Source organism: Artibeus jamaicensis, unplaced genomic scaffold (genome assembly GCF_021234435.1).
Source record: "Artibeus jamaicensis isolate MK-2021 breed Jamaican fruit bat unplaced genomic scaffold, CSHL_Jam_final scaffold_537, whole genome shotgun sequence".
Lineage (NCBI taxonomy): Eukaryota > Metazoa > Chordata > Mammalia > Chiroptera > Phyllostomidae > Artibeus > Artibeus jamaicensis.
The window spans coordinates 13494437-13522092 of NW_026522047.1; the positions used below are offsets into that span (position 1 = coordinate 13494437).

General features: G+C 44.4%; 1 long non-coding RNA gene across 1 annotated transcript; it reads left to right on the forward strand.

The window, feature by feature from the left end:
* The first annotated feature begins 13124 nt into the window (after window positions 1-13124).
* LOC128626333 (uncharacterized) lies at window positions 13125-25942 on the forward strand. The gene is made up of 3 exons (XR_008390257.1): window positions 13125-14048; window positions 22448-22563; window positions 25537-25942. It is a non-coding gene; the product is annotated as an uncharacterized LOC128626333 (long non-coding RNA).
* Window positions 25943-27656: the final 1714 nt, after the last annotated feature.

Sequence of the window (27656 nt, forward strand, 5' to 3'; positions counted from 1 at the left end):
AACTTCATTTTCCCCCCAAACTTTATGAGATAGGCACTATGTAAATGAACACTGAATTTTTAAAAAAAGAAGAAAAAGAAGAAGAATTGGAGCACCCTGGCTGGTGTAGCTCAGTGGATTGAGCACTGGCTGCGAACCAAAGGGTCGCCGGTTCAATTCCCAGTCAGGGCACATGCCTGGGTTGCAGGCCAGGTCCCCAGTGGGGGCCACATAGGAGACAACCACACATGGATGTTTCTCTCCCATGCTTTCTCCCTCCCTTCCCCTCTCTAAAAGTTAATTAATTAATTAATTAAAATATTTTTAAAAGAATTGGAGCAATTAAAAAATACCTTCCCAATTATGGTACACAGCTAGCTGAGCCCTGAACAATGAAGGGCCTGAGGTAAAAATCAGCATAGAACCTTTGACCCCCTGCTGTGAACTAGAAGCCAGACCAGGAGCAAAAACAGTTAATTAACATGTATTTTGTAAGTTATATATTATTCTTATAACAAAGTAAGCTAGGAAAAAAGGAAATGTTAAGAAAATCATAAAGAAGAGATCATATATTTACGGTACTCTGCATTTTTATGGTAAAAAACCCACACGTAAGTGGTCCTGTACATTTCAAACCCACATTGCTCCGGAGTTACTTTTATCTTGGTTGATTTAATATACCTGTTCTATCTGAAACATGTTTGGTTTCCCTACTGAAAGGTATATTTTCAATATTAAAAATACTTATAGCATTATAAAAGGAAATATTAGCCTTTACTGTTCACATTATAAAAACCATAGATTTTTGGTTTTAATAACCAGCAGCGGTACTTTGACAGGGTAGTTTATCTTCGAAAATTGTATTCAGTCCTGACTGGTGTGTCCTCTTGCAAACCAAACAGTTGCCGGTTCGATTCCCTCTCAGGGCACATACCTGGGTTGTGCGTCAGGTCATACCAACATACATGTAAGGAAGTCCCAAAAGAAAAGGAGAGGGGGGGGAAAAGAACAGAAAAAATATTTAAAGAAATTATGGTCAAAATTTACCGAATTGCTGGAAAGTACTAATCTATAGATTTTAGTTTAGTTATTCCAAAACAGAATAAACACAAAGAGATCCACACCTAGACACATCACAGTAAAACTGTTGAAAACCAAAGAAAACATCTTGAAAGCACAGAGAAAAACAACTCGTCAGAAACAATGGGGACCAGAAAGCAGGAGATGACATACACGAGGTGCTAAGAGAAAAAAATCATTAACAAAGAATTCTATATCCAGCAAAACTATTCTTGAAAAATAAAGACATGATAAAAACAATCCACCCTGGCTGGTGTGGCTCAGTGGATTGAGCGCTGGCCTGCGAACCAAAGGGTTGATGGTTCAATTCCCAGCCAGGGCACATGCCTGGGTTGCAGGCCAGGTCCCCAGTGGGGGCATGTAGGAGGCAACCACTCATGGTTGTTTCTCTCCCTCTCTTTCTCCCTCCCTTCCGCTCTCTAAAAATAAATAAAATCTTTTAAAAAAAAGATAAAAACAATCCCCAAAAAACAAAGACTAAGATAATCCATTGATAACAGACTTGTCATACAAGAAATCCTTAAAGAAGTCCGTCATGCTGAAGGAAATAACCAGCCTGTAATTCAAACACACACACACACACACACACACACACACACACACACAAATAAAGACCAGATTAAAAGTTAAATATACATGCAAATATAAAAGTTTAAATATTTTAAACTATTTATTTTAATTTTTTTTAGTATTTCATTTATTTTTAGAGAGTGGGGAAGAGAAGGAGAAAGAGGAAGAGAAACAATACAGCGTAGTTGCCTCTCACGTGCCTCCAACTGAGGACCCAACCTGCAACCCAGGCATGTGTCCTGACTGGGAATAGAACCAGCAACCCACAGGCTGGCACTCAACCCACTAAGCCACACCAGCTGGGGCATCTTTTAACTTTTTAAAAAGACACACAACTGCAAAAAATCATAAAACTGTACTGCTGGGCTTCTAATACATACATATATAACATATACAATACTAACAGACAGGAGAGGAGAGGAAATGAAACTAAGCTTCTATATTTTACCACAGTTAGGCAATCTGAAGTAGACTGTGATAAAGTAATATACATATTCTAATTCCTAGAGCAACCTAAGAAAATAACTCAAAAAATCTAGTTGGCTAGTATATAGCTCAGTGGATTGAGTGTGGGCCTGCAAACCAAAAGGTTGCAGGTTCGATTCCCAGCCAGAGCACATGCCTGGGTTGCAGGCCAGGTCCCTGGTGGGGGGCACATAAGAGGCAACCACACATTAATGTTTCTCTCCCTTTCTTCTTCTCTTCCCCTCGCTTTAAAAAATAAATAAAATCTTTAAAAAGAAAAAGGAAAACTAGAATGACCACACTTATACCAGACAAAATATTATTACTACGAATGAACAGAGATCTCTCATAATGATGAAAATGTCAATTTATCAATAAGATAAAATAATTATATTTGTATACCACACCTATTACCAGTATCCTAAAAACATTAAGTAAAAATTAATAGAACTAAAAAGAAAAATAGACACTTCAATAATAGTTAACTATCTCCCTCTGCATAATTGGTATAACTAGACAGAAAACCAGCAGACTCGGAAGGCTTGAAAACTATCAACAAACTTGACCTGACACCTACAGAACACTACAAACAACAACAGCAGAATAAATGGGCTGGCCCAAATAACACCCCCTTTCTACTACAAAATCTTTTTTTTTAAAGATTTTATTTATCTTTAGAGGGAAAGAGAAGGAGAAAGGGAGAGAAACATCAATGTATGCTTGCCTTTCGTGTGTCCCCTGCTGGGAACTGGCCTGCAGGGAACTGTCCTGCAACCCAGGAATGTGCCCTGACCAGGAATCAAACCGCGATTATCTGGTTCGCAGGCCTGTGCTCAATCCACTGAGCTACACCAGCCAGGGCTCTACTACAAAATCTTTTATTACAAAATCATAAGCATGTAATTCTGTAATATAACAATATCACACTCAAGCCGGTGTTACTTCTGCTGGACCCTGTATTTTTTTTTCCAGCACAGATGGAACATTTCCTCAGAACAGATTACATACTAAACCATAAATATGTCTCAATAAATTAAAAATGAGAAAAATCATAAAAAATGTGTTTTCCTACTACAGGGGAATTAAATTAAAAGTAAACAACAATGAAACCTGGAGAAATTAACTGGAAATAGGCAATACATTTCTAAATAATCTATGAGTCCAAGAAGAAATCACAAAGGAAACTAGAAAATATTTAGAACCAAGCCCTAGCTGCTATGGCTCGGCAGATTGTGTGCCAGCCTGTGAAACAAAGGGTTGCAGGTTCGATTCCCAGTCAGGGTACATGCCTGGGTTGCAGGTCAGGTCCCCAGTAGGGAGCATGAAAGGTAACTGCACACTGATGTTTCCCTTTTCCTTTCCTTCCCCATTCTCTAAAAATAAATAAAATATTTTAAATAAATAAAATCTTGAAAAAATCAAAATGTATGGGGTGCAGCTATCAGTGTTTGGAGGAAAATTTATAGCTTCACTTCCTAGGCAAGAAAGGATGATCTCAAATCAATAACCTTAGCTTCTACTGTAAAAAACTAAAAAAGAAAAGAAAAAGGCAAACTAAACCCAAAGCAAGTAGAAGAAAAGATATTATAAAGATTACAGTGGAGTTGGTGGGATTGCAGACTGGTACAACCATTATGGAAAACAGTATGGAATTTTCTCAGAAAAAAAAAAATTGACCTGCCTTTTGACCCAGCAATTCCACTGCTAGGATTATATCCCAAGAATCCTAAAACATCAATTTCAAAGAACCTATGCACCACAATGTTCATGGCAGCACAATTTACAATAGCCAAGAGTTGGAAGCAACCTAGGTGCCCATCAGTAAATGAATGGATCAAAAAATTGTGGTACATATACACAATGGAATCCTATGCAGCAGAGAGAAAGAAGGAGCTACTACCCTTTGCAACAACATGGATGGAACTGGAAAGCATTATGAGTGAAATAGGCCAAGTGTTGAAAGACTAATACCATATGATCTCACCTTTAACAGGAAGCTAAACAACAAAACAAACAAGCAAACAATAAAAACAAAGACACTGAAATAGAGAACAAGGGGACAGTGACCAGTGGGGAGAGGGAAGGGAATTTAAGGGGGAAAAAGGGGAGGGATTTTGAGGAACAAGTATGAAAGACACAGGGATGAGGACTGAGGGGAAGGAAATGGGAGGGAGGTGGGGAGATGGGGCAGGGGGAGCTGGGATGGGAGAAATAGACAAAAAACTGTACTTGAAAAATAACTAAAATTTAAAAAAAGAAAAGAAAATAATCCAATGATTATATTCACCAGATCAATGATTTGTCACATAGTACTTTTAAGAATATGTATAATAATAAAATGCAGTTTAAATTGCAAAAAAAAAAAAAAAGATTACAGTGGAAATCATTGAAATTGGAAACAGAAAAAACAATTGAACCAAAACTTGTTTCTTTGAAAAAAGCAAAACTGACAAGCCTTTAGCTAGAATGACCAAGTAAAAAAGAGAAAAGACACATAGTACCAATATTACAAATTAAAGAAAAACATCACTCTCACACTAACAAAATTAAAAACATACAGGAATATTATTAACTATATGTCAAAAATATTAAATAGCTTATAGGAAATACATAGAAATGCAATTACTGAAATTAACTTAAAATTAGCAGAAAACTGGAATAGACCTATAATAAGTAAAGAAATTGGTAGTTTAGCCCTGGCTGGTGTGGCTCAGTGAATGATTGTGGGCCTGCAAACCGAAGGGTCACTGCTTCAATCCCCAGTCAGGGCACATGCCTGAGTTGTGGGCCAGGACCTGGTGTGGGCCAGGTCCCCGGTTGGGGGCGTACAAGAAGCAAACTATGTTTCTCTTGCACATTGCTTCTCTCCCTCTCTTTCTCCCTCCCTTCCCCTCTCTCTAAAATTAAAAAAAATAAAATCTTTTTAAAAAATAAAAGAAATTGGTAATTTAAAATTGTGACAAAAAGGGAAAACCAGGCCCAGATGCTTTTGCTAGTGAATTCTATTAAATATATTCAAGGACATAATAATATCAGTCCTTCACGAACTCTCACAAAGTAGAGGAAGCACCTCTCAATTCATTCTATGAGGCCAGTATTATTGTCACAAAACCCAAAGACATCACAAGAAAAGAAAACGACAGACCAGTAGCTCTCAAAAATATAGCCACAAAAATGTTCAACTAAACATTAGCAAACTAAATCCAGCAAAGTACAAGTTACGTACTGTGACCAAGTGAGATTTATCTCAGGAATGTAAGGCTGGTTTATTATCTGAAAATCAATTAATACGATACGCCATATTGATCTAATGAAAGCAGAAAGCACACAGTCATCTCAGACACTAGTGTGACCAACCATACTGGTTTGTCCAGAAACGTGGGTTTTCCCAAGACGCAAGCCTTTCAGTGCTAAAAGCAGGACAGTCCTAGGCAAACTATGACAGTCACACTACCAGGTGACTTGCCCTGACTGGTGTGTCTCAGTGGATTGAGTGCCAGCCTGTGAACCAAAGGGCTGATGGTTCGTTTCCCAGTCAGGGCACATGCCCAGGTTTCGGTGTGGACAAAACATTTGACAAAGTCCAATGCCCATTCATGATTAAAAAAAAAACAACCTCCGAACACACTAGGATCATAAAGCAATCTGCCAAATTCAGAGATCTGCAATAAAACACTGTGCCTATACTTAACAATACTGTATTGTACCCTTAGAAAGTTAAGAGGGTAAGAGCTCATGTCAAGTGTTCTTACCACAACAAAATAATGTTTTTAAGCATAAGGTTTGTATAACTAGAAAACATCACTCAAAAAAAAACGGAAATTTCCATGTTCATGTATTAGAAAATTCAATATTGTAAGGTAGCAATTCTCCCCAAATTTATTCACAGACTCAATGCATTCCCCATCGAAATTCCAAGACCTCTTTACAGACACTGACAAGCCAAACCTTTTTATACAGGACACAGAATTGACACAATTTTTAAAGACAAGTACAAAATTGGAGAGATAACTGCCTGGTCTTGTAAGTTCTCATAAAGCACATTAACCAAGACAGGGTGGTGATGGTATAAGGACCAGACATAAAGATAACAGGAAAGAATTCAGAGTGCAGAAAAAGATCTTTACATTTACAATCAATGGAGAAATGTCTTTTTGACAAATGGTGCTAAGACAATCCACATGCAACTGATGAACTTAGACCCTTATTTCCTACCATATGTAAAAACTAATTCAAAATAGATTGATCATGCCCTGGCTGGTGTAGCTCAGTAGATGAGCGCAGGCCTGCAAACTACACGATCGCGGTTCGATTCCCAGTCAGGGCACATGCCTGGGTTGCAGGTCAGTTCCCAGCAGGGAGGCAACCATACATTGATATTTCTCTCCTTCTCTCCTTCCCTTCCTCTCTAAAGATAAATAAATTTTTAAAAATCTAAAAAAAGCATTAAAAAATAGATTGATCATAAATCTAAATATCAGAGCAAAAACTATAATAAAACATCCAGAAGAAGCCCTGGCTGGTGTGGCTCAGTGGATTGAACATGGGCCTGCGAACCACACGATCGCGGTTCAATTCCCAGTCAGGGCACGTGCCTGGGTTGCAGGCCAGGTCCCAACGGGGGGACTCACGAGAGGCAACCATACATTGATTATTTCTCTCCTTCTCTTCCCCTCTAAAGATAAATAAATAAAATCTTTAAAAAAAAACATCTAGGAGAAAATCCTCAAGACTTTGAATTACACTGAGTTCTTATGACAACAAAAGATTAATCTATAAAATAAAAAAATTGAAAAATTTTTTATTACATAAAAATGTAAACTTTTGCCAAAAGAAATTAAAACTTTTAAAAAGAATTTTATGTATTGATTTTTAGACAGAGGGGAAGGGAGGGAGAAAAAAAGGGAGAGAAACATCCATGTGTGGTTGCCTCTCGAGTGCCCCCCACTGGGGACCTGGCCTGCAGCCCAGGCATGTGCCCTGACTGGGAATCAAACTGGCGACCCTTTGGTTTGCAGGTCAGCACTCAATCTACTGAGCTACACCAGTCAGGGCAAGAAATGAAAACTTTTGTGCCTCAAAAGATTGTAATAAAAAAATGGAAAGACAAGCCAAAGACTGAGATAAAATGTTTGCAAATCATGTATCTAAAAAGGACTTAAATCCAGAATATATATAAAGAACTGTTACAACTCAATAATACTAAGTAAGACAAAACACAGGCAAAAGATCTGAATATCTATTTCACCAAAAAAGGATATATAAGTGGCAAATAATCAGACAAAAAAAATGCTCAACACCTTGAGTCTAGGAAAACGAAAGTTAAAACCACCACAATGAGCTAACCACTTCTTCATACCCACTAGAACAGCTATGATTAAAACTAGAGACGATAACAAACGTTGGCAAGAATGTGAAGAAGCTGGAACTCTGTCATACATTGCTGTTACAGATGTAAAATGAATGGCCAGTTTTTTAAAAGTTTAAACAGATGACTCAGCATTTCTATTCCTAGGTATCTACCCAAGAGAATGAAACCATATGTCCACATAAATACTTGTACTCAAATGTTCAAGCAGCATTATTTGCAACAGTCAAACACTGGAAACAATCCAAAGGCCCATCAACTGGTCAACGGATAAAATGTTGCATAGCTGTACAATAAGATACTAGTCACCGATAAAAAAAGAACAAAATACTGATACATGTTACAATAAGTACAAACTCCAAAAATAATATAAGTGAAAGAAGCCAGATGCAAAAGACTATGTATGGTATGATTCCATTTACACTATCGTGGGTTCAATTCCCAGGCAGGGCACATGCATAGGTTGCAAGTTCGGTCCCCCATCAGGGCATGTGCAAGAGGCAACCAATCCATGTTCCTCTCTTGCATGGATGCTCCTCTCCCTCTTTCGCTCTCTCCCTGCCCCTCTCTCTAAAATCAATAAGCATGTCCTCAGGTGATGACCAAAACAAACAAACAAACAAGCCCTGGCTGGTGTAGCTCAGTGCATTGAGCGAGGGCCTATGAACCAGAGGATCGCGGTTCAATTTCCAGTCAGGGCGTGTGCCTGGGTTGCAGGCCAGTTCCCAGCAGGGGACTCACAAGAGGTAACCATACATTGATATTTCTCCCCTTCTCTCCTTCCCTTCCCCTCTCAAGATAAATAAATAAAATCTTAAAAAAAAAAAACACGAACAACAAAGAAAAAAAAACAAAAAAGTCAAATCTGTAGACAAAGCACAAATCATTGCTTTGGTTGCCAGGGACAAAGGGGTGAGAATAAGGACCAACTACAAACAGGCTGGAGGGAATTCTGGGAGGTGATAGAAGTCTTCTAAAACTGGCTTGTGGTGATAGTTTAACACTTTTATATATTTACTAAAAGTCATTGAATTGTGCACTTAAAATGGATCCATTTAAAAAAATATTTTGTTTATTTATTTTTAGAGAGAGGGGAAGGGAAGGAGAAAGCGTGGGAGAAAAACATCAATGTGTGGTTGCCTCTTGCATGTCCCCTCCTGGGGACCTGGCCTGCAACCCAGACATGTGCCCTGACTGGGAATCGAACCAGCGACCCTTTGCTTCACAGGCCTGTGCTCAATCCACTGAGCAACACCAGCCAGGGCTTGGATCAATTTTTTATATCAAAAAAATGCCCTGGCTAGCATGGCTCAGTGGATTGAGTGCTTGGCCTGGGAACCAAGGGGTCGCCAATTGGGATTTCCAGTCACGGCACATGCCTGGTTGCAGACCAGGTCCCCATATCGGCCACAAACACTGATGTTTCCCTCTCTTCCTCCTTCCCTTCCCTCTCTAAAAATAAGTAAATAGAATCTTTCTTAAAATAACTCAAAGAGCTGAATATTTTAAGTGTACATATCCAAGAGAAATGAAAACATGTCCACACAAAAACTTGATCACAAATGTTCATCAGCAGCATTATTCATCATAGCTAAAGAGTGGAAACTCAAACATCAACGAATTAATAAATAGTATGTGGTATATCCATACAATGGAATATTACTCAGCAATAAAAAGCAATGAACCGATGGCTTGCTACAATGAGTGTGCTTTGAAAATGTTATGCTAAGTGAAAGAAACCAGTCACAAAAGGTCACATATTGTGAGACCCGATTTATATAAAATGCTCAGAACAGCCCCCTGCTGCTGTTGTTGCTCAGTGGATTCAGCACTAGTCTGCCACCCCAGGGTCGCCAGTTCCAGTCTGGGTCAGGGCCAGGCACATGCCGGAGTTGCGGTGGGGGTGAGCAAGAGGCCACTGATTGGTGCTTTTCTCCCTCCCTTTCTCCCTCCCTTCTCCTCTCTCGAAAAATAAATAAATAAAATCTTTCTTAAAAATGCTCAGAATAGGCTAATCTATAGCCAGAAAGTTAGATCAATGGTGCCTCGGCCGGGGGGTGTTGGGAAAAAATGAAGTGACCACTACCGCCTCCGCGGGGCCTCCGTGGGGCCTCCGCGGGGCCTCCGTGGGGTGATGAGACCAATGCAACCCTGATCGTGGTGATCACTGGCCCAGCTCTGTGAACATATTAAAAATCACTGATCTGCACACTTCCAACTGAAGATCTGAGCGGCATGAGAATTATATCTCAATAAAGCTCTTATGAAGGAAAAAAAAAAAAACTGGGTGTGCCACCTGGGAGGTGGCCAAGGCCTCCAGCGCGGGTAGGCCTTGCCACGGCCTCCCTCACCAGTCTCCTGACTTACAATAGAAAAATCCCGAACTTACAAACTCTTTCCAACAACACTCTCATTGTGCGATCGTGGATGTCTGGAATAAGAAGCAATGGGTAATCAATTTAGTCACCAAGCTTCAAAAGAGGCTGACATTAAATACTCAAATTTCAGATGCCCAAGATAGTTGGTTCCATTTTCTCCCAGATCCCTCAGGAACGTTCCTGTGAACCCACCGTGCAAACCGTGGCACACTATATATAAACTTCAATTATTCCTAAAAGCCCTTTCACTCTAATTTACCAGCTTATATAGGATCACTGCAGTCTTATATCGGATCATTCCGCCTTCTGAGAAAGGGCAGAAACTCTGAAACAAAAACGCCCAGTCCTGAAGAGGGCACACACACTCTCCTGCGATTGTCACTCTTCGGCGACTACGGCACTGGAGGGAGAGCTTCGTCCACCTCTCCGCAGAGACTCACAGATAAAAGGGAAAGCAGACCTGATTACCAAACACACGATTACTGTCCTCTCAACGCCGGATTAAAATTTAAACCACACAGCTGAAGTCAAGGTCCAAGAACACAAGAAAGGAGGAAAACCCTACAGTTTTACATTCATTTAGGCAAGTGCTAGGAACTTAAAGGCTGCGTGTTCCGCCGCGAATCCAGCTCCTAGAAAAAGAGCCCAGGATGCTGGCTCACGAGAGACATTAGAAACTGTGCAATCTGGATCACTCTTGGCGGTGTGGAACGTGTTCTCCGTCCTTCCCTGGAATAAAATGCCCAACCGGAGCACCGGAGGGGCCCGCTGCCCTGCTCGCAGAGCTGCGGGGACAGGCGGCGCCGGCCCCGCGGAGCCCTCCCCGAGCTGCCCCCGCGCCCCGCCACAACAGCCCGGAGCTCGGTCCCGGAGGGCCGGCTCGGCGGAGCGAGGCTCCAGAAGGCCGTCACCGGACGCGTGTTGCGAGCCCGTTTTTGTTTGGTTTCAAAACAGATTCCTCACAGAGCCAAGCCTCCCTACCCCGCGGGGAGCAGGGGAAGTGGCCGCAGGGGGCCGGCGTGGAGCGCGAGAATAAAAGAACGACCAAGTACAACCTGCCGAGCAAGCTAACAGCCCAGGGAAGGAAAGGTAGGAGGCGGCGGTCGGGCCCGCGGGGAAGGGAACTGCTCTCCAGCCCCACACGCCGCCCCGAGCGGCCGGAGCCTCCCAGGTCCCGCCCCGAGCTGACCGCCCTGCCCCGGCGCCGGCCGCAGCCTCCCGCCCTACCGGACCCTCCCAGGACGCGCTTCCTCCGGAGCCGGACCCCCGCCCTGGCCTCCCCGCGGGAGCAGGCGGGTCAGTTCAGTCCGCTTCTCGGCAGAGGTGACTCGCGCGGAGATGTAAACACGGCGAGCCCGGCTGCGCGCGGCCCATCCCCCCCGCCGGGGTCCGTAACCTCTTCCCTCCGCCCGGCCCCGCGCCCCGCACTCCCCGCGGGCCGGCGCGCAGCGCGCCTTCCCCTTTCTCCGCGTCCCGCTCCCCGACCGTTGCCCGAGGGCGCCAGCCCCCTTCCCCCGCGCCCGGCCGGTGTCACGGCCACAGCCGCCGGAAAACCCCTTCGCAAACCGCGGAGCAAACAACACAGGCGCGGGGAGGGGGGCGCGGAGGGAGGCGGCGGCACTCGGGACAGCGAGGCTGCCTCGCCGCGCCCTGCGCGCTCCCTCCCACGGCCCCGGCAGCCCGCGCTCTTACCTGAACCCCGCCTCGCCCGGGAAGACGGCGGCGTCGCTCTCCCTCCCTGCAGGGCCGCGGACTCGCCGCCGCCGCCGCGGCCGCGGCTGGCCGGGCGTCCGGAGGGAGCCGGGGCCTCCCGGCAGCCCGAGCCGCTCCGCTGGGAGAGGTGGAGACAAAACAGCGCGCGCCGCCCCGCGCAGCGCCCCCCGCCCGCGCCGCCCCACAGACCCCCAACCGCCGAGGCGACGGCCGCGACACAGAGCCCGGCGCGGGGAGCAATGGTGGCCCCCGCCCTCGGCCCGCTCCCCTCCCTCCAACCCCCGGCCGGCTCCTCCCCCTCGGCCTCCAGCCGCCGCCACCAGGACACTTGAGTCCGCCTCCCCCACCCCGCCCGCCCCGCGCGCTCCTCCCCTCCCCGCGCGGCGCGGGGGGGCGGCCCCGCCAGTCACCGCAGCTCCTGTCAAAGCGGGGCCGGCTATTTATACCCCGCGGGGCCCGCCGCCCGCGGCGCCCAGCAGCCCGCCCAAACCTGCCTCCGCGGCTCCCGAGCCCTGCCCGCCCCTGATCCCCCAACTTCTCCCAAAGCCGCCCGCTCAGGTAATGACTCTCCCCACTTGTCTCGCGCCCCGCTCGGAACTCCCCCATTCTGCCTCCCCGACTGGCGCAGGGGCTCCGACGCGCCGGCCGCCCGGGCGCGTGGGGGCGACGGGGCCGCGCGTGCACCTGCAGCGCCCGCCCTCGCCGCCCAGCCGGCCGGGTCCGCACGCACGCAGCCCGGCCACTCTCGGAGCGCCCCCGCGGGCCAGGCCCGCGCCCCTTCCCCGGCTCTGGGCTCCCGCCCTCCTCCTCCTGCACGGCCCCGCACTCGGGCAGCCTGACAGTCACTGGGGGCCGGGGCTGGAAGACTCCTAGCCCGCGTCCCTCCCGTCTCCACTTCTCAGCCAAGCTAAGTGAAAGCTGGGGGCGCGGGCGGGTAGCAGCACGCCGCCCGCTCGGCCCGGACCCCGCCCCGGCCGCTGACGCTCCTGGCGCACCGCCCAGCCCGGCGCGCGCCCCTCGACACCGCCCGCTCCTCCTCCACGCCCGGCCTCGTACACCGGCGGACCCCGCCCCGTTCCCAGAAATTACCACCCGCCCAACGGCCGGGCCGCGCGGCGGTTGGTGCCCGCGTTTGCTGACGGTCGGGCGGCTGGGCTCACCGCGCAGCTGCGGAGCGAGGCGGACGGCCCCTTGGCGCGGCTCCCGGAGCTGCGGGCGCCCGCACCAAGCCATTGTCGCTCCGCGCTCAGTCGGCGACCGAGAAGTAACTCAAGTGCAAGTATTGTTGGAGCGAGAATGCGGGAGTGTGTCCGTGCGGGAGTATTTTGGACCAAGCGCCTACAATCGGAAAACGAGAAGCCAGCAGCAGCTGCACGTTTTTGGTTTCCCCACTTCCACACAAAGGGGAACCTCGCAGCCAGGCACTCTCACCGCCTTCAAGTGCACAAAGCCAATGACACGGTGCCCTGGGTTGTCCTGCGTTTGAAGCGCCTCATTAATGATCTTTCTTATGCACAATAATGCATACAAACGCCTCCGTCTGCACCCCCCCAAACACACACACTCACACACACTCACACACACTCTTCTGCCGCCGCATTTTCTGGTACAGTGTTTGTTTCTTTAACAAAGAGCAGTGACTGCCCCGTGTGCGTGGGGAATCATTCTACTGCCCCTGGGCCCCTGTGGCCCGCGCTCAGAGGGGCCTGGCGTGGTAATCACCAGTTTCATTTATGGGCACCTTTTGCTGCTCCACAACCAGTCTTGAGCTGAGAAGAAACCCTGCTGAATGTAAGTGGTAGCTCTTGAAAATAACGTGGGAACCGTGGAAATAACCCTCGAATAGGGCCCGAATGTCAGGGAACCACGGGAGGCCCCACTGATTTAAGTCCCCGAAGAACCTGAGGATTTACTGGTCTTCTCTTTCTTTTTTAAAGCTATTAATGCCGCTTCATTTATTGGGGGAGGGGGGATTCTTCCTTTCCTATCTTAAAAAGCAACTCTGGGGACTTAAGAGACTTTTACTTGAAAGGGGAAACTCTTGGATAGCAAATAGGGTTAGTCAAAATGATCCTCTTTAAAAAAAAAAAAAAAAAGATCCTCTTAACTCTAATGCAGTTTTATTGATTCCCGAGTTTTAAAACCTGACAAGTCTGTGGCGCCCTTTCGGACTAAAGAATTTGCAGCTTTGTAACTCTCATATCGTTGGTGCACAGTGAGCAGGACACTACAAGCCCAGCACCTTTTCTAGGGAAGCATTTCTAATCCCCTATTTCCTGTCAAATAACCTGTCACTCGTAGGAATCCGTGTCCACTCAGATATTTGAAGGAATTAGTGATCAATGCTGCTGCATCTCCATGTCAAAAACCTGGCGTATTCAGGAGAATGCAAGGACAAAGCCCGATGCCTGGAGTGAGAAGATCTCCCAGTAAGAAATGCATTGCCCCTCCAGCCAATTGGAAGGAAGCTGGAAGGTTTGAGGTGGATGGCTTTGGTAGGTCACATTACTTCTCCCAGTTCTTCGCTGGTCCGGGCACGCGTGCCCTTTGAAAGGGGCTTTGTAGTTCCTCTTGTGAGAATGTTTCTGCACTCCACCAGTGTGCACTTAGGTCATTTCACTTACTTCTGGCCAAAGGAACATGCACAGAAGTGACAGTGTGACAATTCTGAGCCTGGCCTTAAGAAGTACTGCGTGTTTCCACCTGTCTCTCTCCACACCTGCCTTTCGCAGTGTGAAGAGCAATGCGCCTGGGGGTTCTGGTGCTCCGAGAAAAATGAGAAGCATGGAGCAGGTTTGGAACCATCCCCCAGCTTGAAGCCAGTGACCTGTAGACAAAAAGAAAAAGGATTGTTTTAAGCACTGTGTTTTGGGGTGGTTTGCTCCCCAGAATTAGTGTTGCCGTCGTTGACTGATATAACAGGAGACGGAGCACTCTGCTGTCTGGGGATTGGCCTTGAAGTTGCCAAAACTTAATATCTCTGAGGCAGCTCTTTGATAGCAAGTCTTGGGAAGACACATCCCTTGTGGAAGCTGGCCAAGGGAGAACCCCAGCAAGTTTGCAGCGTGGCATTCTAACGAGCTCGGGTTCGGGAAGAAAGGGCAGGTGTGGCCAGCAATCCTAGAAACAGATTCATAGAACAGGCATCTTGTGTTGTAACCAGATTGCTTCTACTTCTGTTTTTTTTTTTACTATATTGCATAGCTTATTTTTAATTATACAGTGGTTCATAAATATGCTCTCACCATCAATTTTCAAATAATACAAAATAGATTTTTTAAAAAGCCAAGTCCACTTTCCTTCTCTACTTTTCTTTCCACTCCTCCTCTCCACACATATGCAGCCATATCAAACCTTTGCACTTCCACAGGGAACCATGAATGACAGATGAGCACTTAAGCCTCCAAAGTATTCTGTACATTTGTATGCATATACATGCATTTATAGGGATTAAATGTAAATGAGATTATATAACATGTAGTAGGCAGAATACTTCATGCTTCTTTTCTCTGTTTATTTCCCCTTTGTTTTCTGTAATTATCTAAGGCAGACTTTTAAAAATTTCAGCCCATCTTCAATAAAATAGTCTCACCAAGGGAAGAAGTTTTCCTGCTTTTATATTATATTTCTATATGTTTCATGGGAAGAGGACCCGTTAGGGCCCAGTTTAGGGATGAGAGTGATAATCAACATGAGGAACACAGGAGACTACATTCTTTGAGCAGTTGCCGGGGAATCATTTGCCCTCCCAAACTGGAAATGCTCTTTCTTGGGCTAATCCTTGGAAGCTCTCAAAGTGAATAGTCCAGGAGAACGAGGGAAAACCACACTTCCTCCTCTGACCTCGCCTCTAGAGTCCCAGCCATCACTTAGTCTATCGGTTGTACGAATCAGTCCCAACTCAGTGAGATGTTACACTCCACAAGGACATAGACACCAGGAGATGAAGAACCATGAAAACCTTAAGACTGGGAACCATGTTAGGAACTGGCCACCACAAGGATGTCCGAAGTAGTGAATTTTGACTGACCGACGCAATCTTTAAATTTGTTGGATTCCTTATTACGGGTGGGGAAATTCCCAGGTTAGGAACGACTGTGTAGACTTTGCAAGAATACCCAAAACAATTTCTTCTTTTGCCTCTCCTTAAAGAATTAGTGGTTCTGCCCTGGCTGGTGTAGCTCAGTGGATTGAGTGCAGGCCTGAGAACTGAAGGATCAAAGGATCGTGGTTCAATACCCAGTCAGGGCACATGCCTGGGTTGTGGGCCAGTTCCCAGCGGGGGACCCACGAGAGGCAACCATACATTGATGTTTCTCTCCTTCTCTCTTTCCCTTCCCCTCTAAAGACAAGTAAATAAAATCTTTTTTTAAAAAAGAATTAGTGGTTCTGGACAACTGTCCAGTTAGATCCTCGTGTTAACTGACTTATTTGTGAGCCCCGTATCTGTCCCTCCCACCACCCCTTTCTGGGCTTCTCTAAAGATGATCAGGCACAGCTCTCCCACACTCTGGGAACCTAGTCCCCAACTCACTCTTGGTTTTAGGTACCAGATTGCCTCTTATGAATCAGAACCATTTAAACAGTGCATATCAAACAAGTTATGACAAACCTGCCTTAGAGAGTGGCCAAAACCAAAGTAATTTGGGAGGACGTGTTAAGTTTTCAGAATCCAATAACAATTCTCAAGTATGGCATTTGTACCATCAAATGCAATCAGGTGAAATAAGCAGAAAATACACAGTTTTAGATATAGAAGAAAAATTGAATCCTTATAAGTTGTATGTGTAATTTTACTATGTAACATCTCTAGTAAAATAAGTAAAAGTTATTTTATAATTTTAGTTGTTGATATATTTTAAAGCAATTTTGTCTTTAAAATAGTACTCTAGTTGGAAGCATTTTATTCTATCTGCAAATAAATTAAAGAACATTTTATTGCTTTATTAAAATATTTGAAGTGATTAAGATAGATTATACTTTATTTTAGTTAGAATTTATAATATTTTCAATGTCAAAACCAATTTTTAGAACCAGATTTTGTCTCCTTATCTTTTTTAAAAGATTTATTTATTTATTTTTAGAGAGAGGGGAAGGGAGGGAGAAGGAGGGAGAGAAACATCAGTTGGTTGCCTCTTGGCACACCCCTAACCAGGACCAGGCCCGAAACCCAGGCATGAGCCCTCGCTGGGAATCAAACTGGCGACCTTTCAGTTCACAGGCCGGTGCTCATTCCACTGAACCACACCAGCCAGGGCTCCTTTATTATAAAATTTAAAGTCCAAATGAAGTGCACATGAAGGCATTTTATTAGTTATTTAAAATTGTATTAACTCAAGTTTCTGAATAAACTTGTTTATTAATAAAAGTCAGGATAAATGCTATAGTAGTTCATTAAAACACAAAGATATTTATTCCCATAAATATCTTTCATGGGAAAAGATCTGAAATAAATTTTCTTATTTGTGAGGTAACTAGTTTGCAAGGGCATTCAGCCCTGTTTTTGCCATGCTACTAAGTTAAAATGAGTTACAGAATCTTTACACCTTATTTCCTGGGTCACCTTAAAGATTAGAAAAACAAACAAAAGTCTTGTTTTCCTCCTTATTTATTTGCTTTCTTTTCTGGAGCTTTTTTTCCCCTATTGGTGAGCTACTCCAAGCGGGTGGCATTATTTCAGTTATAGTAAATAGTAACAGCTAGAAAAACAATAATATTGACCACTATCTGTGTACTGCTAGATAGATACTTTCTGTTCATTAATCTTATGAGCTCCGTATAATTATCTCCATCTCACAGTTCACACTGAAGGTGAGACACATTGAGACACTTGTTCAAAGTTGCACAGCAAACAGTGGAATTCAAGGTTGCATCCTTCTTCAAGGTCTGTGTTCTTAACTGCTTGTAAAATGCAGCCTTGTTGTAACTGTTCTTGTCCAAACACCAGGGATAAAAAGTATTGCTTTCTGCATCAGCCTGGACACCAGCCTCGCGTCCTCGTCCCCCAAGGTTGTAGACACTGTGGCCACCTTGCACCCCTGCTCACCTCTGTTTGTCATTCCCATGCTGCCTTACAGAGCCGCGGCTGCCTGAGTGTTTCTGGCCGTCTCCACTCCCTTCCTCCCTCTTTCCAGACCCTCCCTTCTCCTCTGGCTGCCAGCACATTCCCTCCCAGGAGCCTGTGGCTCCTGTGTCCTGTCCTTCCTGCCTGCCACACCGGCTCTGAGTACACTTTCCATATCTGCTGATGACAGACTGCTAAGCAAAAGGAGAAATATAAGGCCAGGATAAGAAGCCATTCAATAAGGAGGATAAAAAGGTCACAGGAAGACCTTATTAAAGCGTGCCAGCCCTGGCTGGTGTGACTCAGTGCTGAACTGTGAACCAGGGGGTGGCTGGTTCGATTCCCAGTCAGGGAACATGCCTGGATTGTGGACCAGGTCCCCAGAGTGGGGTGTGTAAGAGGCAACCAAACGTTGTTTCTCTCCCTCTATTTCTCCCTCCTTTTCCCTCTCTCTAAAAATAAGTAAAGTCTTAAAAAGAAAAAGTGAATACCAGAGAGAAAAGAATGGAATAAGAGGGAAGAGTTGAGTTTTAAAATACTGTGGATCTACATGAAAGACTGTTAACTTCCCTAATGTAAAGAAGAGAGGGGAATAAAAATAGTTCCATGGTTAAAATTAATATTCAAGAGTCCATGAATAGGTATAATAATTGATCATTGTACTTTCGTGTGGTCAGAGCCCTAAGTACCAACAACATGCTTTTGAAATTTAGCATCACCTTAAGCAGTAGTCACTGAATGTGTACTCTCTTTCTGTCTTTTCTTTTCTTTTCTTTTTTTTAAAGATTTTATCTATCTTTACAGGGGAAGGGAAGGAGAGAGGGAGAGAAGCATCAATGTATGGTTGTCTTTCGTGCATCCCCTGCTGGGAACTGGCCTGCAACCCAGGCAGGTGCCCTGACTGGGAATCGAACCGCCATTGTCTGGTTCGCAGGCCCGCACTCAATCCACTGAGCTACAACACCAGCCAGGGCCTGTCTTTTCTTTTAATCCTCGTAATAACCCAGTCAGGAAGGGATTAATATTATCATTGCCATCCCCAGACTCTGTGCTCTTCAGAGGCTGCTCAGCTTCCTCCTCCAGCCTTCCTCCTCCTCCTCCTGGTCCTCTCCAGCTTCTCTGCCCTGTGCTCTCCTCTCTATGAATAAGCCTCACTCTTGACACGCGACCTGCGGTATGTGAAGGAGCCCAGCCACACCTCGACAAACCTGAAAGCGCCTGGTATTCTGCTAGCAGAGAATTTCAGAGGTCCACTTGCAACGTCTGTGGTTATGTGAGTGGAGAAAGGAATTTAATATGTTAACGAGGATCAATTTCGTTACCACCCAGTAAGACTGAGGAGAGATAAGGTCCTTCTGTGATCAGTGCAAACTAAGCTTCCACAAATGGAAGAGACATGGTTGGTTGGAGTCCTCACCTCCAACCTGCAGTTTCCTAAAGCTCTCGGGAGGAATAGTATATATTTACTCTAACCTAATCATCCCATAGTCGAGGACATTGAAGCCTAAAAAAACTAAGTGACTTGCTTTTGTCAGTACAACTGAGCAGAGTTAGAATTTGAATCCAAAAATTATTTTTACAGGCTCCCTTTTTGAGGTCACCGAGATAAGAGCCAGAGAAGAGGAAGGTCTTTGAAGTTTGTATGCCCTTGAGTGGGAGTGGAAGGAGTTTAGGAACAATGAACACCCTTTAATTGACTAGACAGGCCCCCAGCAAGAGAGGGGGAGCCTGAGCAGGGGGTGGAGGGCACAAGGCCAGCTCCGGAGTGGCAGAGACAGGCTGGGATCTAGTGAGGTTGGGGGAGAGTGGGGGAAATCGGGGATCTCAGGCAAATCATAGGAAAGAGCTAAAACTGGTTAGGCAATGTTCTAAATAAATAAGCATATTCATATCTAGTTTTGTATCAATAATTCTTTGGTTTTTAAGATTCTATTTATTTATTTTTAGAGAGAGGAGAGGGAAACATTGATGTGCAAAAGAAACATCCATGAGTTGCCTCTCACAGGTCCCCAGCTGGGGACCCGGCCCAAAACCCAGACATGTGCCCAGCCAGGACCTTTCCAGTTGCAGGACATCCCCCAACCCACTGAGCCACACCAGTCAGGGCAATACTTCTTTATTTTTTAAAAAGAGGGTTCCCCTATTATGTAAGTGTCAGGTCCTGTGAACATTTGGAATGGATTGGACCCAGAAGGCTACCAGGAACGTCTTTCTTGCTCTCTATTGTCTGCTCCTCCCTGGGGCTGAGCCGCAGACGAAGAGCTGTGCCCTCAGTTTGCATTTGGCTCCATCACAACTAGTAACACATGTCCAGAGGCAGCGGGAGGCTGTGTTGGACAGAGCATCCCTCGAAATGCACCAAAGTGATGGGTTCAATCCCTTGTTAGGGCACATAGAAAAATCAACCAATGAATGCATGAATAAGTGGAACAACAAATCAATATTTCTCTCTGAAAATCAATGAATTAATTAAAAATATTTTGAAAAAAAATATTTTGAAAAAATTAAAAAGAGGCTGTAGATGATGTGTGTTGGTGCCGATTCTGAATTCCTGAGAGAACTACTATGATAGACCCAGTTTAGACAAGCTGCACCTCGTGAGAAATAATCACAAAAATGGTAGATTTTTGAAAGCTGATTGCTACCTCCAAATGTAATAACACCCAGCAAAAGAAAATATGCTGTACTTTTTTATTAATCAACTGTCTGACATACTCGTAAAATAACTTTCATTGGCTACATACTATCACATTATTTCTTAATGTGATTATTTTGCAATATTATTTTCTATGCAGAGAATAGAACAATTAAAATTTTCTTCCAGCTTGGAAAATTAACATTTTCTTCCTATCGATAATTTAGATGAGCTGCTATCAGCCTCACATCCTGTTATCGGTAATGCCTACCTTCCCGGGCTCACTTCCCACCACTCCACTCTTCTCCACGGAGTCTCGGCACCCGCCGTGACTGGCCCCTCACCCACGGCTCCCTGGGCTTGCCCGCCCACCTGTCCCTCCCGGCTCAGGGACCTCCTCCTGAATACAATGCCCTCACTCTGGCTGTCAGGGCTACAGAGCCTTCAGAGTCTGTCTCCAATAGCCTCTCCTCCACGGAGTTTCTCCTGACTTCCCAAAGGACCTCCCATCCCCCACACGAAGTGATTTTTGCCCTCTTTTGCCTCATTCACAGCGTTTGGCCCTCACTTTGCCAATGATGCTGTATTCTGCCCCAGGTGGTGACCATGGGATGCAGCATCTTTGCATCTCCCCCAAGGGGCCAGGTTCCAAGGTCAGTGGACAAGTTTAAAAAAAAAGTGATACTCCCAAAAAATTCCTGGAAAGTTCTTAAGAAGGCACCAATTTAGAGAGCAACTTACTGCTCCCCTGGGTAAACTGCACTGTCCTCCAGCATGAAGAGACATAGCTGTTGCCCCCCAGAGGGAGTGAATAGGCCACGAGTGTGAGTGTTACAGACTCCGAAGCTACAACCCCCTCAGCGTGATGAAAGGGGCACACTTGGAGTGTCCCGGGAACTGAGCAGCGCAGTTCCTCTCCCACAGCGCATTCCCTCCACTGCCTGTGCCAGCTGAGGAGAGTGGGCGAGAGGCCCTACCCATCTCAATGCTTCTGCTGGTCTCTCGGTGCGCACAGGGGAGTTCACGTAAATTAAATGCACAGATAATAGAATTTTGTAGTAGAGAAAGCCCATTGAAAAGTGGCTAAGAGACAGGCTCCAGCATTAGACCAGGTGTGTTTGATTCCCAGCTCCGTCACTCACTGGATGTGTAACCTGGGCCAAGCAGTTTAATCACTTACTTTCTCTACACCTCAGTTTGTGTCTGCAAAAAGGAATGCTAATAAGGCCTAATTAATAAGCTTGCTGTAAGGATTAATATCATTAATCTGTAAAATAATATTACATACCTTCTAGGCTTTCAGTGAAATTACATGATCTAATATATATAAAGCACTTAGAACAGTGTTCTGGCATATGTTAGTACTCAGTAAATATTAGCTAATAGCCTCTCCGTCTCACTTTCTTCATATGCTTGTAAAGGATTAAATGAGAGGCACTCAGAACAGCGCCTATAAAATAGAGCAAGTACTCTCTAAGGGTTGGCTGTTATAATTTCACTATTGTGTCCACCCCATTGCAAGCTTCTTGGGGACAGAGACAGGGACACACAACTTCGTATTCTTGCAGTGACAGAAATAGAGCTGGTACATATGAGTCACTCCAAAAATAATTGTAAAATCAGATGTTTCTCCCCAAACATTGATTTTAATTTTTGTAAGTTCATATAGTTCAGTGCAAAAAATGTATATTCATGAGTACCTTAATCACTCTCCTACCCTCTTAATTTGTCTTTACCTTCTTCTGCAAAATTCCTCATTGCAAGAACTTCCCCAGGTGGCCCTGAATAACTTCCTGAATAAAGTTATTCAAGTACCAGGGTTGAACTGTAAATTATTTGAGGATAAATGTTGACTTTGGTTGGCTTCCCTGAGTTTTACTAGGGACATTTTCATTATGGAAACTGGTCTTTAAAACTAGTAATTCATGATCTGTGGTTTGAAGTCACCTTGGAAATGATGTCAGGACACCAAGAAATATATAATCCTACATTTATAACTGACCACTAACCTTTTTGTATCGTAGGTCTTCTAGCTTTTAAATAACACCAACTGAACTCAAAAGTTCAGAGACAAATGACTGACACAATTCTTAGGATGTGAATATGACCACAGTCTATTAGTTAAAAGGAATTGTCAGAGATGATCGTTTTTTACCATGAATATACTTGTTTAGGAAGGTTTTCCTGTTTCACAGCTCACATTTTCTGAATGGACCACATGGAGAGAGCGGGAGATTCTCAATACCACCCAAGAACCTTTCTGATCAGTGAGATGGCAAGCCGTCAGCCAGGTAGAGCCCTGTTAACCCAGGTAGGTGTCAAATACTCCTCTTAGTTTAACAAACCAGGAAATGTTATTCTCCTAGCAACTGGTCCAATCATTTCTCTTAAGAATGAGGCCCACCTTTGCTGGGGAAATTCCATGATTAGCCTGCTTGGAAGCTGGGACCTAAATGTGAAGAACTGCCCAGCTCAGAATATGGAGAGGAATGTGTGGTTGCACGGGAGAGGAAGAGGGTGGAGGTGGAGCTGCAGAGATGGTAGAAGGCTGGCTGTGCCCTGTGGGATGCATCCAGCCAGCAACCCCTCAAATCCTCAGCCACGATGTTAACCCCACAAAGTGCTTGGAGGGCATGGAATTCCAGTGGAAAGCAGTGAAGAGAGTGCATCCGAGGTCCGTCTTAGCCAAGGACAGAAACACAGAGGGACCTGAGGGTACGAAGCTGGCTCCAGGAATTCTCAGAAATCTCCCAGAGGGGTCTGGACTCTCCCAGTTCATCAGATAAACAGGTGCTGGCATGAAGTTTTCCCAGATCTCAGGGGGGTAGAGAGGTTTCAGTGCCCTGTGGTTTGCATTAGTAGTAGTGGTATTAGGGTGAAGGTAACTTATTGTCAAAATTAAGAATATTTAAGCAAATAGGGGGAAATAAGAAGTAAACATTTTTAAACAGTACAGCAACTTGCCTTCAAAACCAGGCAGATCACTTTCACTGTCAGAGCAGAAATAAATAAATTATAAGGAGGAAAATTCCTTGCCATGTCAATAATTTTGAGTAAAATGTGGAAAGGACTTTAAAACAGAGAGTGCTTTACTGCATTGTAGTACCTACCCGCATCCTACCTTAAGGACCCTCAGACAGAAATACAAATTTCATCCTTTCTTATAAGATTTAAAAAAAAATAATGTTGGCCTTTTTTCTTACCTAAAAAAGTAACACATGGTCATTTGGGAGAAGTTTTAAACTATGAGAATAAATCCATGCCTTCTTAAATTATAAAGTAAATTGGTCTCTAGCTTCCCTGAAATGCAAAAATCATTCTCAGTAGCGTCCCTGATGTGAATAGCACGAGCCGAGATCAAGTTCACGGTGCAGGTTATAGAACTGTCGTTATACCTTGAGAAAAAAAGAAGAAAAAAGGAACTTTGTACTTCATCCATTAAGTTATCAGGGCTCTTGGTGGCACATGACAAAAAACTGACCTGAGCCAGCTCAGCTAAATATGGTGAGAAATTTATTGGCTCACATTTCTAACCATGGGACAGGCAAGGACAATTGTGATGAAGCTACTCTCTCTCAGGATGCTCCCTCTCCATCTTTCTCCTCTGCTTCTGGCAGTGTGGGCTTGTTCTCTTGAGCCAGCTGGCTGCATGAGACATTGGGGGTGACCTTCCAGCTGTTGGGGAGAGGAAATACCCCTTCTACCCTGCTTGAGGTCCTGTGGCTACTAATAAAATTGGCAGAAGGCAGAATAGCAGAAGAAAATCTCGTGTTTTTTTATGTGTACACAAGAGAATTAAAAGACTAATTCTCTGCAAGAGAAGTGGAACAGGCTATTTATATATCCTTTACATAAAGAAACATTAAATGTGTGGGGATTTGACAAGACAAAGGAGCATAGGTTTCGGGGTATGTAGTCAGTAAGGAATTTAAGCGTAGGACGGCGAATTAGTAAAATTAACAAGGGTTTATTTCTAGAGGCTTCTCAGCTCTGGATCCCCTACCTCTGGCCATAAGGCTGTCTCTTCCATGGACTGCTTGTTAGCCCTTTCACAGGACTGACTCTGCCAAGAACCAACTCGTAGAAAAGTACACTTCAACTGCATTTGGACTTTCATTCATCTGTCCTTCACTTGGAAGAACAGTGTGGTAATCTATCATTGGTTTGCAGTATGTTATTTCTCTTTGGGCTTTTAAGAGACATTATCCCATATGCTTTTTTTCAATTTATTTATTTTTAGAGGGGAATGGAAGGGGAGGAGAGAACGAGAGAAACATCAATGTACGGTTGCCTCTCGTGCATCGCCTGCTGAGAACTGGCCTGCAAACCAGGCATGTGCCCTGACTAGAAATTGAACCGCAGTTGTTTGGTTCACAGGCTGCGCTCTATCCACTGAGCTACTCCAGCCAAGGCCCATGTGCTTTTTAAAAAATTTATTTATTTTTTTAGACAGAAAGGGAGGGAGAAAGGGAGAGAGACTAACTTCGATGTGTGGTCGCCTCTCATGCACACTCCATAATGGGGAGCTGGCCTGCAACCCAGGCATGTGTCCTGACTGGGAATCTAACCAGCGACCCTTTGGTTCACAGGCCCAGCACTCAATCTACTGAGCCACACCAGCTAGGGCTATCCTATATGCTTTTGACTTGTGAAAAATTATTTATTAAAAATTACAATATCAGCAGTGAACTTGTGTTAAATTATTGGCAAAGGTGATCTTGGTCTCTAGGCATAATTTGCCCACAAGGAAGCGCGCGCACGCACACACACACACACACACACACACACTCCCCCTCTGTCTCTCTCCCCTCCCTCCTCCTCTCCTTTGGCGAAAGTGGGGTTTGATGCTCTGAGTGCCCTCTTCTGTTGAAAACTTTCAGTGCTCATCCCGGCAATCTTCCTGGTCCTCAGGCTTTTCTGAAAGAGCTTGAAACTGTTGGGAACAAACCTAGTATATTGTACACAAGACAAAAACTGTGCAAATGCAGGTTTCTAAGAAGTGTGGGGGAAACAAAGGAATTCAGAAGGACTTGTTTTCATTGTCTCGACGACAGGACACCTGGAAATGAGATTTGTCTCACCTTCCTTTTCTAAAACTATGCCTCGTACTTTTTAAATGCCAAGGATTTGTGAGAGCATCTGAGGTCTTGTTTCCCATGTGTTGTCAGCGTGGCTCAAACAAACTCTTATAACAATTCTCAGAAAAATAAAAAATTCCCAACATTTCTGATTTGGTGAACATCAATACTCTTTTTTTTAAAGATTTTATTTATTTATATTTTAGAGGGAGGGGAAGGGAAGGAGAAAAAGAGGGAGAGAAACATCAATACGTGGTTGCCTCTCATGCACTTCAAACTGGGGGCCTGGCTCACTACCCAGGCACGTGCCCTGACTGGACGTCGAACCTGCCGATGCTCAATCCACGAAGCCACGCCAGCCGGGGCCATCAATACCCTTCTACAGGTCAGTAAAGCCAGGTTTGCTTGTTTTCTCTTTAAACAGGATATGCATATATCATTACATGAATGTTAGGATTTGTTTTAAGTTGTTCATTCTCCTGTTTAGCACCCTTCATTCAATCTTTTAGTCATTTATCTTTATTTGTATTGTCGTTCAACATAAATACATCAAGTCCTCTGATGTATTTTTTTGTAAGGTTTCATTTCAATTATTTTTAGTTAGGGGGAAAGGAGAAAGACAGAGCCACACCGATGCGTGAGAGGCACATGGGACAGTTGCCCCTCACAGGCCCCCAGTGGGAGACCTGGCCCGCAACCCAGGCACGTGCCCTGACCTTCGAGCTTTCAGTTCACAGTCTGGTGCTCAACCCACTGAACCACACCCACAAGGCTTTTTTTTTTACAGTTTTTTAAAGTTGTTGTTCAAGTACAATTTTCCCCCTTTTACCCCCGTCCCAGCCCACCCCCTTTTATTTTTTTTAATATTTCTTTTAAAAAAAGATTTTATTTATTTATCTTTAGAGGTGAAGGGAAGGAGAGAGGGAGAGAAACATCAATGTATGGTTGCCTCTTGTGTGTCCCCTGCTGGGAACTGGCCTACAACCCAGGCACGTGCCCTGACTGGGAATCGAACTGTGATCCTTTGGTTCGCAGGCCCATGCTCAGTCCACTGAGCTATACCAGCCGAGGCCCCACCCCCTTTTTAAAATTTTAATTGTTGTTCAAATATAATTTTCTGGGGTTTTTTCATTTTAACAGTTGACTTTTGCATTCTTTGCCTTTACAGTAAAATAATGAAAAGCAATAAATTTTGCTGATTGATACAGAGTATCATAAATGTTGGTTTTAATTTGTTTTTTGAACACACTAAAATGAATGTAATACAAAATGAAACAAAATATATGATATGAACTCTGGTCTAATACATAAATGTTGTTTAGAAGAACATTATTATCAGCCCTGGCTGGTGTAGCTCAGTGGATTGAGTGTGGGCTGTGAACCAAAGGGTCACCTGTTTGATTCCTGGTCAGGGCACATGCCTGGGTTGCAGGCCAGGTCTCCAGTGTGGACCACATAGGAGGCAACCACACACTGATGTTTGTCTCCCTCTCTTTCTCCCTCCCTTTTCCCTCTCTCTAAAAATAAATAAATAAAATTTTAAAAAAGAACAACATTATCAGTTTTGACTCAAAACAAGTCTAGTAAAATAGAGAAAAATACCTCCTTAATTAATATTTAAGATTTACTATAAAGTAAAGGTGTATTAATACTACAGGAACGATTTTGACTTTCTGACTGAAAAATACCTATAGTATAGATTTTGTAAACTTTGAAAAATAAATGATAAACAGAAGTATAACTGCTTTTAGCAAAAAACAAATTATTCTAATAATTTATCTGACTCTGAAAAATAAAAATGTCACCTCTTAGAAATGTAGGTAAAATAATCTAGCATCTTTCATTTTGTTCATCTTCTAAATAAAAAAAAAACTCTAAGTTAAGCAGAATTAACATAAATAGCATGATACATCGCATAAATAGTGCCTTCGTTTTTCCCTCCCAGTGCAGGTAATATTCATGCTCTGCACCTATTCAGGCTGCTTCTCCACACCAAAAATCTCGGAGGTTCGCTGCTTCAACCCTTCAGAGCTCTGCTGTCTCAATTAACTAATTAGCACATTAATTAATGTGACAAAATGGGTGATAACTGGTGTTAATGTGGCGTGCTTCTCAGGTAAATGATTTGCTCTCGACATAAGGCTTCTCTAACGACAATGCTTGTACCCAAGGAAGCCATTCTTGCTATAGAATTTGTGGGGCCCAGTGCAAAATGAAGACAAAGGGCCTGTTCAAAAATTATTAAGAATTTCAAGACAGCAACAAGAGCAGAACATTAAGCCAAGCCCAGGGCCCTTCTCCGGGGGAGGACCTGGGCAACTGCACG